Source organism: Sylvia atricapilla, chromosome 5, assembly GCF_009819655.1.
Source record: "Sylvia atricapilla isolate bSylAtr1 chromosome 5, bSylAtr1.pri, whole genome shotgun sequence".
Taxonomy (NCBI): domain Eukaryota; kingdom Metazoa; phylum Chordata; class Aves; order Passeriformes; family Sylviidae; genus Sylvia; species Sylvia atricapilla.
The window spans coordinates 30,373,628-30,393,603 of NC_089144.1; positions in this window are offsets into that span (position 1 = coordinate 30,373,628).

A 19,976-nucleotide genomic window follows, 5' to 3' on the forward strand; every position below is an offset into this window, starting at 1 on the left:
TACCCATATGAAAACTGAAGCTGAGTTGGAGACCTCCTCTTTCTCCTCCATCTGGTGAACAGGTAACAAGTGGGCTGGCTGAGGAGAGCCCGGCTTAGGCCAGGGGCAGGCCGGGACTCCAGAGCCGCTGTCCCAGGGCAGGCCAGGCTGCAGTCGGGCAGGGTGTCCAGGACTCCAGAGCCGCTGTCCCAGAGGAGGCCGGGCTGCAGTCCGGCACAGTGTCCAGGACTCCAGAGCCGCTGTCCCAGAGGAGGCCGGGCTGCAGTCCAGCAGGGTGTCCAGGACTCCAGAGCCGCTGTCCCAGAGGAGGCCGGGCTGCAGTCCGGCAGGGTGTCCAGGACTCCAGAGCCGCTGTCCCAGGGCAGGCCAGGCTGCAGTCCGGCAGGGTGTCCAGGACTCCAGAGCCGCTGTCCCAGAGGAGGCCAGGCTGCAGTCCGGCAGGGTGTCCAGGACTCCAGAGCCGCTGTCCCAGGGCAGGCCAGGCTGCAGTCCGGCAGGGTGTCCAGGACTCCAGAGCCGCTGTCCCAGAGGAGGCCAGGCTGCAGTCCGGCAGGGTGTCCAGGACTCCAGAGCCGCTGTCCCAGAGGAGGCCGGGCTGCAGTCGGGCAGGGTGTCCAGGACTCCAGAGCCGCTGTCCCAGAGGAGGCCGGGCTGCAGTCCGGCAGGACTGGACAGGACTCCAGAGCCGCTGTCCCAGGGCAGGCCGGGCTGCAGTCGGGCAGGGTGTCCAGGACTCCAGAGCCGCTGTCCCAGAGGAGGCCGGGCTGCAGTCCGGCAGGGCTGGACAGGACTCCAGAGCCGCTGTCCCAGAGGAGGCCAGGCTGCAGTCCGGCAGGGCTGGACAGGACTCCAGAGCCGCTGTCCCAGGGCAGGCCGGGCTGCAGTCGGGCAGGGTGTCCAGGACTCCAGAGCCGCTGTCCCAGAGGAGGCCGGGCTGCAGTCCGGCAGGGCCGGCTGCATGTCAGGGCTGTGTTGGGGATCTGGGCGGGTCGTGGCAGGACCATGCCCCGGGCCCCCTTGGCCGGGCTGCACTCCTGGCCCAGGGGGAGGAAGAAATTTCCCCCTCCTCCCTGTCTATGCTGGGCCTTACAGAGCAACTGGAGAGGCTCAGGCCATCAGATGGAAGGGTGGAAAAACAGTATCCATCAGCCTCACCCTTAGGGTTGAAACATTTGCTGCTGCTGGGGCAGAAATCGTCTGACCACTGCAGGCGCCTGGGCAAGCTTTAACTCTTTCCTGACACAGACTGAAACTTTAAAACTCTATTCCTTCTCAGAGATGAAAGAAAAGGCCAAATTGGAGCCTTGGAAAAGGACAATATGGAGATCTCAAAGTCAGTAAAGGAAGAATGAATTTTAAGTGGTAGAGACAACGAGTTGCCTTGGCTCTAGGCTGAAAATCTCCCATGGATTTTGGTAAGAGGAAATTCTTTTAAATCGTGGACAATATAAATTGAGGAGATGATTTGTGGATTTGAGCAAAGGTATCTGTGATGAAATGAATAAACATTTTTGTTCCCTCATGAGAGGTTGAACAGAGAGAGATGAGAAGATGCCCTCTGCCAGGGAAGTGAGAAGAGCATCTCTGTTCCCTGAGTTGAAAAAGATCCTTTGTTTTTTTGAAACAGCTCATTTTTAAAGAGTACCACCCCAATTTATAAAATCCATGGCCCATAGGTAGTCGTGGGAAAGGCTACATGATATGGGCAGTTCCACAGATGCAGATTCTCTGGGCAGGCTGCTTTTGCATGAAAGTTACCAAAACACCACAGTGACTTCTCTCTCTCAAAGACTGAACGAAAGATTGTTTTATCAGAGGTACTGACCTGGAGTTCTGAGTTTTGCCTCTTTACATTGTTTGTAGAAAATGAACAGTTTGTAGTGAGAGAAAGGGTTGGTTTTAGAAATTAATTTGTGGTTTTTTTTCTTTTCTTATTTTTTTCGCTTACTGAATGCTAATAAAATCTAAAAATACATATTTTTTGCTTCTAAGCTGAGCCTGCTTTTGCCTTTTTCTCCCCAAATCCTATCTCTCAAATAAGCAAACCAAAACCCACAACAATACTGAAAATAAATGACATCTATCTTTGTACCTGTGGACTTCATTTTGAGATGGAGCTCTGCGATAATGTTTAAAGGGTAAGTATAACATAACTGGAAAACATCTGTGAAAATAGAAATGAATTGACAGTCTTGTTGGTACATGATGAGATATGGCCTAATGACTTGGTTTCACACAAGAATTTTTCATGCATGGCCAGTTTTAGAAACCTTAGCTGACACAGAGCTTCCTTCTTGAAGGCTCACTTGGAATAGGTACGATTACTTAAGGTCATTCAGTGTGAATAAATGTTTCAAATTTTAAGCTCTGAGTCGTGAAAATGGGGGCGTGTGGAAGGATAAAAAACCTCTTGGAGGAAACTGTGGCTGAGTTAGTGTGGTCAAAACAAAAAGGTTTTTTTCTGTTAGGGCTTTCAAGAGCAGCATTGTGAAAGAAAATATGGTTGAAGATCCCTTCACTTTTCATTATTTTTGACTTATGCATAAATAAATATAGGCAATTCAACCATGTAAATTGCTTTTCTATTCAAATTTGAAGAAGAAGGACCCTTTCCATCTATTGTTTTTGTCTGCTGTTCCTCCCCTTCCCTTCCAAACAGCTATGTTTTTGCACTGATGTGTCAGAGAAAAGTAGAAAAGAACTCAGCTCTGAATATTGTAAAAAGTAAAATTATTCTCATGAGCTGAAAATTAGCATTTGGATTTCATTCCTTCTCACATGATTGGTGAGAGTGAGGAGAGTAAATAACAGTCATCAAGGTTAAGCATGTTTTTTGTCACTTTAATGCAGGTATTCCTCAAATCTGAGTAATGAGTCAGTGTATCCCCTACTCTCATTTGACCCAAGTGGAGTGTGAGATGACTCAGAAGCAACACTGGTTTCAGAGTATTCATATAACTTAAATACAAGGAGGTAGAATTTAATTCATGCATTTGGGCAAGAAAAGGGTTTCTGCAACAATTGTAGGAGAGACATCAGGTATAAAATTATATAGGTATATCCTGTACCCTGAATAGCTTGACTTGCTGTATCCTTGCTTTTACTGGAATCATCATCACGAAGTATTTTGGTCAGGAAATGTCTGCAGCTTCTCATGGAGAGCTGCTACTCTGCCATGTTTCTTCAGCCACTCCTGAATCAATTAGGAGAGACCATCTTTGACCATCTTGGCTCTGCTTTGTCCTCTGCCTGGTTCCCAGTTTGGAGGAGTGTAAGACTGAGGACTACACGAGAGTTTAGTACACATGGCCCTTACACTGTACATGACAATGCCAGATCACCTGGAATCACTGAGAAGCGCTGAACCACGTTCTAACTAAGCTTGTTCATCATTGGTGCTACTCTGCTGCCTTGTTTTAAGTTATAAAAACTGTGATCTCTGCTGTCTTAACTTCATCTTAGCCTAAATGTCTTATTATAAGCATTAAGCAGTCCTTTTATGCTGGGCACAACCCCTTGAATAGTATTTTTTTACCCAGTTTGTGTTTGAGTTTCAAGTTCAAAATATTTTATCCTTTTCCTGTACACAGCTTTGATTTCCCCATGCATAGAGCTACAGAATCTGTGTAGAAAAGAAATGCAATGATTTTTGGGAACATATTTCATACTTTTCTAGGAATGTGAATCCTCCTTTATGTCACCCAGCATAATTAAAAAAATTCTCATACGGAAAATTTCTCTCAAAGTCTTCATCATTTATGGGTGAGTTTTCATTTCTTGGATTCTTACTCAGAACCTTGGAAGCCTGAACTGGAAAACATTGTCCACGGCATGGTGTTGTAACTGATGCTGAAACTGGACATTATTTTGCTGTGTTCCTGGATTTTTGTAGAGCTTATGATTTTGGTTCTCTACAACCTGTAAAGTTGGCCCCTTTGTGGTAGCAATGGGAGGCAGAGGAGGCCAAAGCTGGGGTTTGGGTTCTGGTGGTTTTCGTGATGGTAACTGTGGAGCTTTGTCCAGATTTTCAGATGAAGCAATTGTCTGAACAAAAGGGAGCCTGTTCCAGATTGGCAACTAATATGCACATTAAAAAAACTGTAAAACCTGGAACCTATGATGACAGTCCATGTGATCCAAGTAAGATCCTTTCCTCTTTTGTTTGTTAAGATTGCTGTCTAAGCCTTTTCTCCTGTCCTGACAGTAGAACCACAGAATTGTTTAGGATGGAAAAGGCTTTTAAATTCCAGTCAAACTGTTAATACATGTCCACCCTCAAATCAGGTTCTGAAATGACATATATACATATGTTTTAAATACTTCCTGGGATGGTGATTCTACCACTTCCCTGGACAGACTATTCAAGTGCCTCACAACCATTTTGGTGAAGAAATTTTTTGCTAACACCCAATCTAAACCTCCCCTGGTACAACTTGAGTCCATTTCCTCTTGTCTATTACTTATTACTTGGTAGAAGAGACAGACAGAATCCCCCCTTGCTATGTCCTCCTGTCAGGTAGTTGTAGAGACAGGTAAGGTTTCCCTTGAGACTCATTTTTAACCCAGTTCCTTCAGCACCTTCTCATAAGACTTGTGCTCTAAACCCTCCACTTTTCCTTCTGTGGACACACTCTAGCACCTCAATGTCCTTCCAGTAGTGAGGAGCCCAAAGCTGAACACTGTATTTGAGGTGCCACCTCACCAGTGCCAAATACAGATAGAATCTACAAGATGGGATAGAATGAAGAAGTAAGATTTTAAACAGCCACAGCAAAACAAACTCTTTGATAAACAAGTCAAGCAATGGAAAAGCATTATTCATGTCCCAGGAGAAAGTCAGCAAAACATATTCAAGATGTTGTAGCATTTAGTTCTATAAAATGAGGAAATGCTTAAATTTCTAATCAGAAGTACAAAAGTAGGAGAAATGAGACATACCATTCTTGTTCCTGTTCTAATCAACTTTTTGTGGTTTGTATTTCATTATATTTTTTAAATTTTATTTTTATGTTCAACTTATTAGGAATCAGTCTATGGTTGATTTCAACCATAAAATATGCTCTGATTCACTATATATTGAAGATTATTTTCCTGCTTTTAATAGTGACATTTTAAGTTTACCATTTAGGGACAAACTATTTGTGCTGGGACTGTTTGGGGATTTTGGGGAGTTAGGGTGGCAGGGCTTGGTGTCTGGATGGCATGCCCACAGTAGCTACTCTTTCTTCTGTTATCTTTTGCTCTTTTCATTGTAGTGTCACTGGTATTGTAGCACTACAGGAAAAAAAGCTCTTCAAGCGTACCCATGGTAACAAAAAGCAGTATATTTTCTGTCTGGTTTGAATCAGAATTTTCTGTATGAAATCCTGTTTGTCTGCTATATCCTGCAAAGCTTTTAAAGAGATTATGAAAAACTAAGAGCAGAACCTTGTCCCCATACAAGAGCCTTATTCCAGCCCTTCTCCCTCAAGTCTGCTTTCAGTTCATATGGTAAAGTTACAAGTGAAGAACAGGAAGACTTATCATTCTGGCCTAGGACATTCACATGACTTTTAAGAAGATCTAACCAGGTAAACACTATATTGTTAACTGGGATTGTGCTCTTGAGACTAGAATCCCATGGAGGAGTCAGAAGATTTCCAAAATAATGATGGTACTTCTTTTGAAATGATGGATCACACCACTGACATGGAGTGGGAAGGAGTAGACGAATAAATTCTCTTTCATATTTACTTAACCTAGAATTTTTCCTGATCAGATTTTGATGCATATCTTCAGGCAAAGATATATTAACTTCCTCTTTCTACACCACTGTTGATCTCATCCTGGGTAATTTATAGCAGCTCTACTTCTGGCTTCCCCAGGATTGGAATGTAAAACTTTACACTGAACATCTGTGCCCTGTAATAGCTCTGTGGAATGCTTTACCAAAATCTCAGCAGGAAATGCAGATGTTAACACTGTAGTTATCAAAATAGTGCAATGCATTGACTATAGGATGCATTTTTAATGTTATCAGATTTTTTCTCATTTTCTGAGTGGGGTTTCCTAAATATCGTAGGAGAATCTCCAGGTCTAAAATGAATAGGAAACAAAATGGGAACAGAGACAATTTCTCTCTTCAAACTAATTTCAATGCATTAAACGCACTTTCATTATGAAAGGGGCTATTATACAGCCCAAAGTTCAAACAATTGAGTTCTTTCATTCAAATGATGCTCTGTATCATGCTGAAATCATTACAGAGCTTGGTCACTGCAAGTCACATCCTTAATAGGTGGCAAGGATAACCACATTAAACAGGGATATTTTGTCTAGACTTATTTATCTCTTTCCAGACTTCCTAGCTTCTTAAAAATCTTATTAAACAGTAGATCTTATGTAATTAGCTTAATTGCTGCCTCCAAAACATTAAAGAATGTCTGTTACAGATAAAAAAGAACATATTAAGTTTTCTCATGTTTTTCCCACTTTTTCTACTAGGATTTTTTCTCGCTTCTTAATTCTTAATTCTTAATAAGGGAAAGAAATCCCTTATTTTGAATTCTGTTGCAATTTTTAAGAAAAGGATCTGAAATATGTATTATTTCATTCCATGTGATGCACAGCTCTACCAACTTGATTTCAAAACTTACCATTTCTATTGTCATATGCAAGTAAGTCACATATCAGCATGATTGTCTATCATGTCTTGAAGAATTCTTAATCCTGCATTTGAGTTAGCTTTGATATCTGAACTTCTTTAATAATTAAACAATATAATAAAATATTTTTTTTCCAATTAGTTGCTGCAGCTGGGCAAAGGGTAGCCTGGAAATTGTGGTGTGCTTTTTTAGAAAAATTTATTTGTGCTACTCTGCCTGGCAGGGAGTGAAGAAGGTCTGTGGCTCTGGTCTGTTTTGAGATGCAGATGAGAGCTTTTCCAAGGTCCACCAACAGGCAGCTTGGGAGCCTGGAGATCTGCTGCAGACCAGGAGTGAGAAAATCCTTGGTGGCCAGGGCATGAGACCTCCAGTGAGATGTAGTTCAGCAGCAGTAAGCCTAGTAGATGTCAAAGGCCTAATTAAGACCAGTGTCTGTAAACTGGAGACAGAGAAATTAATGTTGGGATTACAGTGTCATAAGATCACAGGGTAACTCAGAATGGAAGGGTGCTCAGAAATTACCAGTCCAACTTCCTACTGAAAGCAGCATCACCTCTGATCTCAGACCAGGTTGCTCAGAGTTTTATGCAGTCAGGTCATAAAAACCTGAATGGATGGAAAGCACAGCTTTCCTAGGCAACTTGCTCCTATTCTGATCGGGTAGGGAAAAAAATGTTTCCTGTATCCAATAAGAAACTTTAATGACAGAGACCCATTTATGTGCACTATTGGGATAGATCTGCCACAGGAAGTGGGGAATTTCGCCTTTATTGTTACCTTCATGACTGGATAATTTTCTGAAAAATTTGTCTTTTACCAAAGGTAAGATGATATTTTCTGTATATACATCTGGTCCTTGTGGCTTTAATTTAACAAATACTTGAAAACATAGCCTATCACCAAGATGGAAGAGCTGGATGAGGTACTTTTGACAATAAAGGAATTGATGTTTTCCAAAATAAATTTTTTGAATAGATCTTAATTTAAATTGTGAAAAATTATAGTAAAGAAATTTACAGCAAGTGAAAACCTGCTTAAAGAAACTGTTGGCCTTTCCAATCTTTCCATGGCTTTTGAACTTCAATACTTCTGAGACATTCCTATGGCATTTAATTATCAAATGACTTGGAAAAGAACAAGAATATTCTCAGAAACACGTGAATTTTCTGTAGTTTGTACTTGTGCAAAGCCAATTAAAAGCCTGTTGATTTGTAAAAATATAACAAAAAAAAGCAGCAGACAACTGTCTTTCATGTGATAGCAATACACGACATACATGGTTTTCTGTCTGAACCACCACCCCACCCCCTGTAATGCTTCAAAAACTTTATTTGCTGAGTGATAAAATTTACAGGTACATTGATTATCAGGTTAAGAGTACATGCTGAGAATAGGGACGCAGAGGTAGCTTTGAGCCTTTTCTGACCTTTTCCTTTGCTGTTGCTGTCATGCTAGCACGTAGCAGGTGGCTGCATGGTCACAGAAAGAGCCTACTTCTGGGGCATATAATTGTTAATTTTTTTTTTTTTGGTAGCACTTTTTGTACTGCTTCTTACCCTCAGGTGTATGACAGGTTCCATCTTAAATAAGAAAATGCAGTAAGATCAAATTCAAAGCAGATGCTACAAGTCATTCTGTACCAACCCCCAAAACAGAAATGCAATGACACAGGATGGACTGAACCCAGTTTCACACTATACATTTAGTGGTGGGCAACTAAAGCATGCAAACTTTGGATTTTCCAAACTAGAAATGGTTAATCTCTGTTTACGATGTTTAACTTTGGACTGTACTGCTTGCTCAGCAGGTATATGCCAACGTTGTGTATTTATCTAAAGCTATTTATCTACTTCAGCTGGTATATGCATTCAAGACCTAGGGTATAATAGTGGTCTGATTCCCCAAAGGTGATGGCAGCATCCTGTTCTCACTTTTGAGTGCTAGAAAGTTACACTCTCATAATCTGCTTGAAGTGCAGATGCTGCCTAATTATACAGTACAAAGAGATTTGACTTCAGTGAAAATTTAAAAAAAGAAGGAATCTTGTGTAATGCCTGTACACTTCTAAAAAGGCTTTGTCTGGAGGGAAAAAAAAAAAAAAAAAAAAAAAAAAAAAAAAAAAAAAAGAGAAGCTTGAATCTGAATCCTATCCAAGGATTTTCTTTGTAAAAGCTGAATGAGTCCTAGCGTGGAGATAAAAATACAGATAAAGAGGAGAAAATGGTTTGTAGTACAATGGAGAGATAAGGCTCCATTTAGCATGTACTTCTGTGGGCACCTACAACTTGGCTACTGTGCCAAGTGTTTCTAACAGTGGGAGTCTACATAGCCCTTCTTCCCATGGCCAGGTTCCTTGCTCTGCTGCCTCTGCGGTCCCAAGGACTGCCTCCTACCTCTGTTGTGCACCAGGAGTTGTGCAATGTCTGCCATATGGTGTATCAAACATAACCACACACAAAAAAATGTGATTGGGAGCAAAAGTGGATAAAAATGTGAGAATTTTTGTTTTTGAACAAGGGCTTTGAAGTAAATAAGTTCCAGTAGGAGGCATGAAAATGACTGTTTCAACTGATTTCTTAGTCAGTGGTATCTAAAGACCTTTGAAATGGGTCCCTACTCAGTTTAATAATATGATTTCTGGATTTCCATTGTTCCTTTTATGAAAATCACCATAATTATGATCTTATTCTATTAAAATATATTTTTCCTTCTTTCTTAGCACTGAAAAAATCTTCAAAAATATATATTAAAATACTAATAATCTTTCTTTCACTAGCATTTTCAGTAATAACTTTTGCCTTTGCTAAAAATTTAGCCATTGAAAAAGAGTCTAATATTAAATACTTAACTATGCACACTAAAATGGAATCCTTATTATTTAGTAAACATCAAAGATAATAATAATGCTAAGCTAGGAAACATCCTGGAGGTGGAAAAATAAATCACTGAAGTTTTGCTTTTTGCAGATAGTTTTTGATGTTTTCCATAGGAAATTCTCATTGGAAACCCTGCTACATATGAAACTACAGCAACACTGCTGTGAGCAGACACAGACAGGTCTGCTGTGGCTCACCTGTGCTGCAAGGCAGCCAGGCTACCTTGGCACTGAAACTGAAATGTGCTGCAGGTCCAAGCTGAGGGCTGAGACCTTGGAACTGAACAAGGATATGACAAAGAGCTGTCTGAGTAAACTCTTGTTTAAAGGGTCACGAGTGTTTTTACATGGACAATGTAGCACCAAAGATAAAGTTGGAGAGCCACCACACATATTGGTTGTATGATGCCTTATAGAGGATATCTGTGTATAAAAATCTACTGACAATCAAATAATGTGTCTTTCAATGAGGAGTAAGGCTTTCCATGATCAATTTTTCTTTTAGCAGTGAAGTTCAGTATTCTTGGATTATCATGACTATCAGCGATTGAGAGACAGGGACATTCCGAGTTCTGATCAGAAGCCAAATTTATTGAGTATACAAAGTGTTTTTATAGGGTTTTTTTGTATGGCACTTACATAGGGTTCTATTTTTGTAACAATTCTCATTGGTTATGCATTTTTTATGACATCAGTTACTCGGTAATCATTACAGAGTTTCACAACATGTTTCTTGGTCACCGGTATCCCAGGGAGCCTTTATCTGTGTCTGTCTCTCCCATGGTTTCTCCTTGATCAGGCCTAAGATAACAGGCTGCTTTATCAGTTATACCCTCTGTTTCAATCCCCCTACAAGATAATTTACCTCCTAATGCTAATCTCTTAGAAGATTTGGAAAAATTCAAAAGAATACTTTTACTGTGTCATTTGTAGTCATAACACATGGGGACTAGGTTTTGAAAATTAACCAGAAGCAGTAGTCATACTGGATTTTAAAGAAGGCTGTAAACTTTTAGTGCTCCCTGACATGTCTTGAACAACTAGGAACTATAGAAAAAGGTTTTTAATGTTTTTGACCAGAAGTAAAACATAACTGAAGATGAAGTTTATATCCCTGTGACTGTTAAGTGGAATAATGACATTTATTTTATGACCTTGATGTAAATCTCCCGAGTAATAAACTGACTAAAATATTTTTGCATGTAAAAAACTAGGTGGAACTGTGGTGCTCTGGGACACCTTCCATGCTACTTTGAAGTTAAAAGAAAAGCAAATTTGAGAACAAAATGAAAATAGGCATTTGTGTTAGAATTTAATTTACTCCAGGAGTATTAGGGGAATTGGAGGTTAGAACATAATATTTTCTTACTTCTAAAAAAGATGAAGAGAAATACAAAAGACGTTGTATGGACCTCATGTGAAGATTTATTATTACCAGCCAAATCTATCTGAGATAATTTCCTTTGGCTCTGTCAGGCCCAAATGTATCCCATGGATGCCCTTTTCTAGCTGCACTGTTTTTACTGCATGGTGTTATATATAAACCATGAAGTCTGATGCCCTTTACAGTCACAATAAAACTTCTGTAGAGTGGAGATTTAAATAAGGGATATCACCACACCATGTCTCCAGCCTTGTAATTGTTGTTGATCTAACAGTGTATATCCTGTAGAATTCATAGAAACTCTGCAAACATCTGGTCTTCTGGTGGCTTTCTGTGCTGTTGCTTTGGGTGAAGGTTTGTCATTTTCATATAAAGATAGAAACTAAATATAAACTTCTTTACCGAATTCTGGAAGAACATTAAGTAGGTAATTAGTGGCACCACAGATTTATTTATATCTGCTTTGGAAATTCCAGGTTTTAATCTAAGTGCTGTGGATTGAAATTGTTATGAGAAAGCATTTGTGAGAAATTAAAGTGCTGTATCTATCTACCTGATACTACAACTTTGATCACCATATTTCTGTGACTTTGAAAGATGCTAAGCACTGAATGGAGAAACTAAGAATGGAGGCATACAGGAGTACTTCAAATTACAGGTTATAAAACAGATAAAGAATAATAATAAAGAAGGACATTTAAATAAAGGATCCATTCAGTTGATGAAAAAGTAAATGGAATTCAAAGAACAAACTAGCAGAGAAACAAAAGTTAGTAGAGAAGGAATGCTATCACTACTGTTATCCATAAATGAAAGTGGTATTTTTATTCATGAACATAGTGGCTGTGTGCCAAAAGTCCTTTGGTCGTTCTGAGAAATGAAGCAGGTACATGGCCAGTTGCATCACTTTGCACAGTCCCTGTATCCTAGTTTTCAGAGGAAATCCCAATTTAGTGTGCAACTGCCCATCTTTCCATCCCGTATCAGCATTTGAACCTCTATATTCAGCTCTGGGTGCCAGGAATGGGCCACTTGGGCTTCAAGAAGGAACATATTACACACCTAGAATGGGAGACTTCCAAATTGTGTACATTTATAAAATAAAAATAAAACAGCAACAGAATGATGCTCGTATGAACATTATGGAGAGTCCCCCTTTTTATTTTGACACAGATATCCCAGGGTTATATTGGCAAATAGAAGTTATGCCAAAAGCCCAACCCAGATGTCTACAGCTAACTAACTTACTGCCCCGAAAATATTTTTGTCTGAAAACAGAAGTAGGTTGTGGGAAAGGAAGACATACGCCCATTTATCTCGTAGGGAACTGGGGCCTACATAAAACAGAGAATGTCCTCAAAGCTTAGTGATCTGAATCACCAAGGGTTGTTTCTACTCTCATAATACTCTCAGAACTTACAGGACAATTTCAGTTGATATTCCTTTCTCTTACTCAGAGATCTGCATCAGGATTATAATTTTACTAATTTTGGAAGAAAACCAGACAAAATTTTACAATTTTACAGACAAAATTTATCTCTTCTAACTTTATTTTTAATAATAATAGCTTTTCTCATACTGTGATCATTCAGCTTGTTCTGAGATAGTAGTATTCTGTTTTCGTAAGTGCACTCATGAAATTTTAACTAGTACTTGGACTAAGCTAAGTTGCAGCAGTATTTTACTGCACTGTAGACTACAGTTATATGGAACGAACTTAATCAGATGAAATGAGCAAAGGAAGAATCTGAAGTGCCAGACCACCTCTCATGAACTTTTGTGTATTTGTGGAGCTAATCTCTTAATTGGATTTTTATGAGGAATGTTTGCATATTTATCCAGCTTAGTTGTTTTCTGTTATAGACATGGCCCCTGTTTTCTCTGAATGTCTAGAGTTCTGGTGAAGACTTTATGCAGTTCTGTACTTGGAAAACTCGGAGGCAAACAAACACTATGGGAAATAACAATACACAGAACATATCGTGTGACAAACTGTTACATTAGTACCCAGGTCATTACTATCAGACAAAGCTGCTTCCGTGAATAGCTGCATTTTTCATTCTTCATTCATTGCACAAGGAAAGAATGGCTGAAAAAGCTACTATCAGAGCTGGATTCCCTCCAGCCAGCGAGGTCATTGTTTGTAAAACGTTACAGGCACAGCGCAGGGTGGCACTTCAACGAGGCACAGCCCTTGTAGGATATATGCAAAGATGTGGAATTTTCCATTGACCGAGACAGGTTCACAATCCTACAGAGGCATACTTTGGTAGGGGACCATAAAAATAACACTGTGATGGGTTGAGTAACATTCAACTAAAGGTTAATGTAATTACCAGGAAAAGTCCTCTGCTAATTACAGACTGTCCTGTCTTTTAAAGCTGTTATAATCACATTGCTTTCAGAACTGCAGCTGAAGCTCAGTTAATGCAGTCTGCTATTTGTGTGTATGTGACAACTTGAGCCAGCTCCAGTGCTCTCTCAAAAATGCATTAAGCAGTGATTTTACTGCCTCAGAGGTGATGAAGAGGAGCCTGGCAGAGCCTAAGGTGCTTTTGTTACTGAAAAGAAAGGGACAGAAGCAAAACAGAGGGCTGAGAACACGTGCAGAGAGGAGAGGGCAAAGATTATTGGAACAACTGCTTCTGCTGGCTGGAGGCAGAGGTGAACTGTGGTGCTGGTTCTCCAGACTCTGACCATTGTCCCATGTGCCATATCCCATGTTACCCCCAGTCCTCACAGCCTTCCCCTTCCAGAGCTCCAACTCAGGGAAAATAGGCAGTAGGAGCTGCCCAAAACAGCCTTCAGCACCTGGTGAGTTCAAGACTTTAGGTATTTATTCTACACAATAGGAGACATGATAAAAGCAATTATTCTACATTGTGAGACTTAGTCTCAATGATTTAAGACCTGAACAGAAAGGCTAAGCATAAAAAATGCATTACAAGCAAGTGCTGTGACTTCTAAGCAGTTTTCTTGCACTCCAAATGCTGCTATAGATCAAAAAAATAAAGTTATGTACATATCTATTGCTTTTCCCTGGATCTTCCAGATGTGAATAAAATGAAAATAGAAATAAGTACTTCCAAAATGAAAAATAATTCCATCAATAATACAAGTATAATACAAGTACAATAATACTTGTACTATTAATAATACAAGTACATTTAATTTGCTGTTATGAAAAGAGCCATAGGGAAACTGGTGAACACTGGGGGTAGGATTTTAGCCTGAGACAAACCCTGTCCTGAAAAAGGAGGTCTTGATTCCCTGTCTGCTTCATGACAGCTAAAATGAAGGAAATTAGTCCTTAAAAACAGCACTGTACAAAAGCCTGGACAGATGCTGAGACACATGGGCACTGAGATTAGTGCAGGAGTTTGTAATTAGAATAAAAATTAGGGATTAACTGCTGTTTCTGTCAACTAGCATCAGGCAAGAACCCAAAAAGGATTTGTTCATAACTATGGCCCTGAGAGGGCTCAGGAAGTGTTTGGGTCTGATGGTTATGGAAAAAACAGACTGAGAGCTATGACAAGAGGAGTGTTCTCCAGGTTTTGACCCTGTGGTGCACAGGAAAGCAAACTTCTTTGTACATAGTTTGCAGATCCTCACTTGTGTCCAAGGAAATACCTGATTCATAATCATCTTGTGTGAAACAAATGCAAGGGACTAAATATGTCCAAGCAAGTCAAGTGACTTACATCTCTCCCAGCATACACTTCCATTTGGTTCTGGAGCCATTACGTGGTTGCATTTTGGCTTGAGTGGGCACCTTCTCTCTTACTAATTTTCCATACATCTTGATGGCATTATGGAGTATTTTGCATTTTCAGTGCTTATTCTGTAATCTATGAGATTTTCTGAGCTGGAAAACCAACTGTTAGCAATTACATCCTTAGGTGACTTCATTTCAGCATTGGGGAAAAGACTGGGAGCTCTTGGGAGACTTTTTGGTGCCTTTCCCCTCTCTTTAATGTACTTTTCTAAATTTGCTCTGCCCCTGCAGACCTCTGCAGGAAGGCTGACAGAGCAGCAGCAGCAATTTCAACAGCAGAAACCTGCAAATTTTGTCATGCTTGTTCCCATAGCTGCTCCCAATGCCAAAGGCAAATGGGGCAACTCCCCCTCCAGTTCCATGGCCAGAGGTACAGAGAAGATATCTTCCTGGATTTATTGTAAAAAATTCCTTGAAGTCATCAAAAGGCCAATTGATATGATTCTCCAGCAGCTTTGATCATAAGTGCTGGCTGGTGTATGGTAAAGAGGAAATGAAATGTTAAATAATGTTTCTTCCCTTGCAGCTGCTCCTGGGCCAGTTAGATTTGAAATAAATGTTTTTACATTCATAATGTTATATAAATAATGAAATTTTACTCTGATTAAGTGCTGACTGCTAGAAGACGTTAGTGCCTCTACAAAATGTATACAATGGAAAGCGTCTGACTGCACTCCCACAGGTCTCAGGCTGCAGGAACAGCCTCTCTCCTAGGGCTTTGTGATAGTCTAGTTCCAGATTTATTTCCAGATGAAGCCACTACAGTGTTGTCTGATAGTCAGCTGTGCTTAGTCCCAGCTTTGGGAGATAAAAAGGGAAAGGAAAGGCCATGTGAGCCCTTTGCTCTAGAAATCTTTAATGATTCCAATAAGATCCATGTTGTCCAGACTTAAAACACCACGAATAACATGGAAGTTGAAGTATTCTTTGTTCTGTATCATCTAGCCCCTGTTAATTTGCTTACAGATGGCCTGCGTTTTTCGCAATATGCCTAATCAGAGACGTCTGTGACAGGCAGTCTGCAGTGTATCACACTGCCAGTTTGCCATCTAGTGGTACAGCATAAAGCCAATTTTGCATCCTATTTCATAATTACAGCAGAAAGATGCCTTCAGAACACAAACAGAAGATGATTTTAGTTATCTATTAGCAGAGGACAGTCCATACCCATGATCCTTAATTCCTAGATCTTGCACTTTGTCCCACAAGAGCAGAGGCTGTCTCAAGGTTGGAGAGTGCTTTTGATTCCATGGGAGAACGGCTGTATAGAATCAGGTGCTGTTTAACACCTAAGGCTCTATTGATCTCAGTGTTATCCAGTATTGACTGTATTTATTTACAAGAATCAGGGAATCTCAAAAAGTGGAATGTGAATGGCAATTGAGAGAGCATTGTCTGTATGACAATGGGTCTTCAGTCACCACCCAGGTGGTGAGAGGATCAGGGTAACCTCCAGAGCTCCCAGAAGATGGTTGTTCCGTCTATTCCACAAAACATTCTGGTTCTCATGGTTTCACAGGCCGCTTCGGGCAGAACAGGTGTGCTGCCAGGGTCATAGCAGTTGTCCTTTAATGCGCTCATGCAGACTGATGGAGGCAGCATTGCAAAGGAAAAATACCACTTCCCTGCAAACTCTTTGAGGGCTGCTGAGGGGAAGCTCATAATTTCCTCATGGGGCTGCTATGGGATGGGAACCTCATCCCAGACAAGGGACTCAATTTCCCACTCTGAGGAAAGTTAAAATATCCAAAGAGGAAGTCTGGCATAACCAGCCGGCAGCTACAGGAGTTAGAAAGTGATGAAAAAGTCAGCGCATAGTGTACATTTGCACAGCATGTCTAGGGTTTGTTTCAGTCTACCCGAAATACAGCTAAGAAATTTTTCCCTTCTATAATAACTGCAACATCCTTTATTCCTTTATTCCTTTCTATCTGATAGGTGCATAGACTATGCTATATTAATAATCACTTGGGTACTGTTTACTGGTTTTTGGGAAGCGACAAGCTATGGTTGCATGGAGACCAGAGCGCCAGTGTAGTCAGACAATCACTGTCTGAAATCTTTGTCATCAGTTAATTTAACCTCCTCAGAGTTTCAATAGCTATTCTGGCAGCATGTTCAGCCACACAGGCCCCTAAGGACTTCAAACAATTTTGATCAGTCATTAATTTCTGATTTAAATAAAGAAGGAGATGATGACAAGACAGTAAAAAGCCCATCACTTTGGGAAAATTTGGCTTTGAGAGAAGTCTCAGATGCGAAACTCTGCAGGGAAAAGAAAACTGGGGAGAAACACTTATTTTATTTCTTTGTACCTAAAAAGAGCAAACGACCATTTCCATCAGCTGCAGAACTTAATTTTCTCACTGTCTGCTGCAGTAGCTGGAACAGAAATCTGCCTTCCCAAGTAGTACAACAGAACCTGTGAATGCAAAGAGATGCTAAATACCTGTGAATTGTTTTATATTATTACTTCTATCACGTACTTGCCAAAGAATCAGGATGGGAAAGACACAAGCTGGAAGAGCCGTTTTGGAAGAGAGTCATGCTAACTTGACGGGAAAAATTTGAATTCTATAGCAAACTAAGTTCATATGGGCTGCTCATTTACTCTGCAGGTTTTGATGTGAAAATGGTTGCCTCAGTAGTTTTAGTGTGCTTTTGAAAGGGGCAATAATCTTTCAGAAATATTGCTGAAAGTTAAAGTTTTTAATAACGATGTAGACACAGTAGATACAATTTCAGCTGACTACAGCAGACTTAATTGCAGAACTGATAGCACTGGCTCACAGACCTTGCACTAACAGAAAAATAGCTGTTATAAATTCCCTTTGTCATTTCGGAGTCCAAATAATTTCTTCTATACTGGGAATTCCCTGTGGGGAAAAAAGCCAGAACAAGTACACTGCATGAAATATTGTATAGCAAAGAAAAAAATCAACATAGGCATGACTTCTTCCTGAAAGGTATAGAAGTAACATGGTTATGGATGGAAAATATAGTGTTTTCTTTTGACACTGGAGGAGTATCCTAACTTACAAAAGACAGTGCTAGTAAGACAGTCAGCTGAGTTGAAATCTAAGACAGAGCCCTTTGGTAAGATCCTGACAGTGCAGAGATAGAACAGCTAGTGAGAACAAGAAGCGGTAGCAAACCACTCTTGTTACTGCATAAATATCTCACCCAATAACCAGTATATTGGGATCCCGCTACAGTAAATATGTAGAAATGTACCTGTGATGATATTTGAGGAAGTAATTGAGTATCTTATTAAAATGAGAACGAGACAACAGTATTCTTTTGTTTTTATTTCCTTCAGAGATGTGCAGTCTTGTATGGCTCAGTCTTGGAGCTGGGATGTGGAATTCTGTCCTTCCACCTCTTCTCTGAAAACTTCATTTGGCAAAGTATTTACCTGAGCTTAGATACAGCAGTGGACTGATAATATGTGACTGGATATCCCCTTATAAAACTCAGAAAATATGTGAATAGTCCTTCATTGTGGATTGACTTCATCCTGTTATCTTGTATTTGTTTTAATTTCAAGCCAATGGAGAGGAAGAATCTGAGGTTTCCTTAGAAATTTGACTAATCATATTTAATTTTTGCATTGAATTGTTAAAAATGGCCTACTATCCTGTTTGTAAAACGATTCTGATATTTCAAAATCATAAGAAAGTCATGACAGATGGAAACTAAAAAACAACAAGTCTGGCCTTTGTAAATTGTGTTTGTGTTGTTTTCCACCTGATAAAAAATAGTTGAATGAAAATTACAATAAAAAAGAAAATATTTCTTTTGAGATATATAATTTATATTTGTACATTCTTAGATTATAGTTTAGGGTGAGGTTTATTAAATTTTAATGTTATTTCCAGTATATGATTAAGCCGACCTATTAATACAGACACTTCAAGATCAGTCATATTGAAAAAGCTAGCAACCAAATATATTCATTAGTTTCAAGTGCAATTTTCTTTTTTGTTTTTTAATAATGCCAATAATGCCAACATATGAAATAACTGAGGCATATTTATTTTAACTAATAAAATAATTGTAAACCAGAAAGCCTCAAGAGTAAATCCTCTGCAGGGCAACATTTACTGGCTTTTAAAATGGATCTGAATAATGGCCAACCCACAAATAAACCTATCTTAATGCCTCTTCTATCCTGTCTTTAAGTTTGCAGTAAAAGCCATTTCTCTTGTCCCGACAATAGAATATTAGAATAGTTTAGGATGAGAAAGAATTTAAGATCATCAAGTCAGATAACCTAGCACCACTGTGTTCAGCACTGAGCCACATCCCTAAGTGTGACATCTGCATCTCTTGCAGATATCTCCAGGATGGTGACCCTGTCATTCCCTAGGCACCTAGTTCAAACCTTCTACAACCTTTTCCTTCACTGATTCAAGCCAAAACAAATCTGTGTTCTTCATTCTGCAATAGTCTGGTTTCTTTCAGAGATCACTGTAAAATCTTTAGAGTTCAAATATTTCTACAGAACTCTGCACTGATGCTCAGTTTCAAACTGTAACTGGTGTATCACTGAAATTAGAGGGAGTTGTAACCTACTATATAATTTATTTCTTAGTCTCATGACAAATTAGTCCCAAGACACGATGTTCCCATTGCCTCCAATGAGGAATATTTTAATAATCAAAAAAGAGTTAATTACCAGGAAGTTTTCCCTGACATTTAGCCAACTAAGTATTTGTGAGTTTTTGCATCTTAATGTAATTATATCAGCTTGAATGCCCTAATATCACCCTGCAATTCTAATAAAAAAACCCTGAGTCAGGGAACAGTGGCTTAAAAGAGATGTTTAGAAGTGAGAGTAGATTAGACTGTCTTATTTAGTACAAGGAGTGAACTAGTGATTAAGGTTCTTGTTTTGCCTAAGCTTAGGCACCTGTGAGAAAGCAACAGAACTATTTATATGATTCAGCTGCATTTTTAAAAAACTTATTTCCTTTAAAACCATCTGATTACTGACACAAAAAATACTGCCTGCTTTGTTGTAGTTACACTGAAATTTGGGAAGTGCACAGCTTAGTGCTTTCCCCAAATAATAGTTGTAATACAGAATACTCTCCATCTGTTCTGAAATAAGCAACACAGATTCTAATACCCTCCCATCTGTATGTATATTTTTAGTCACACATTCAAGTTTGTAATCCCTCTGCTCCAGTCTACATTCCTGGCATAAAACATAAGGCTTGTTATTCAAAGATTTTAAATTATGTTTGTGTGTGCATGTGTCTGTATTTTAAGTTCTTTTCTTAACTCTGGGGA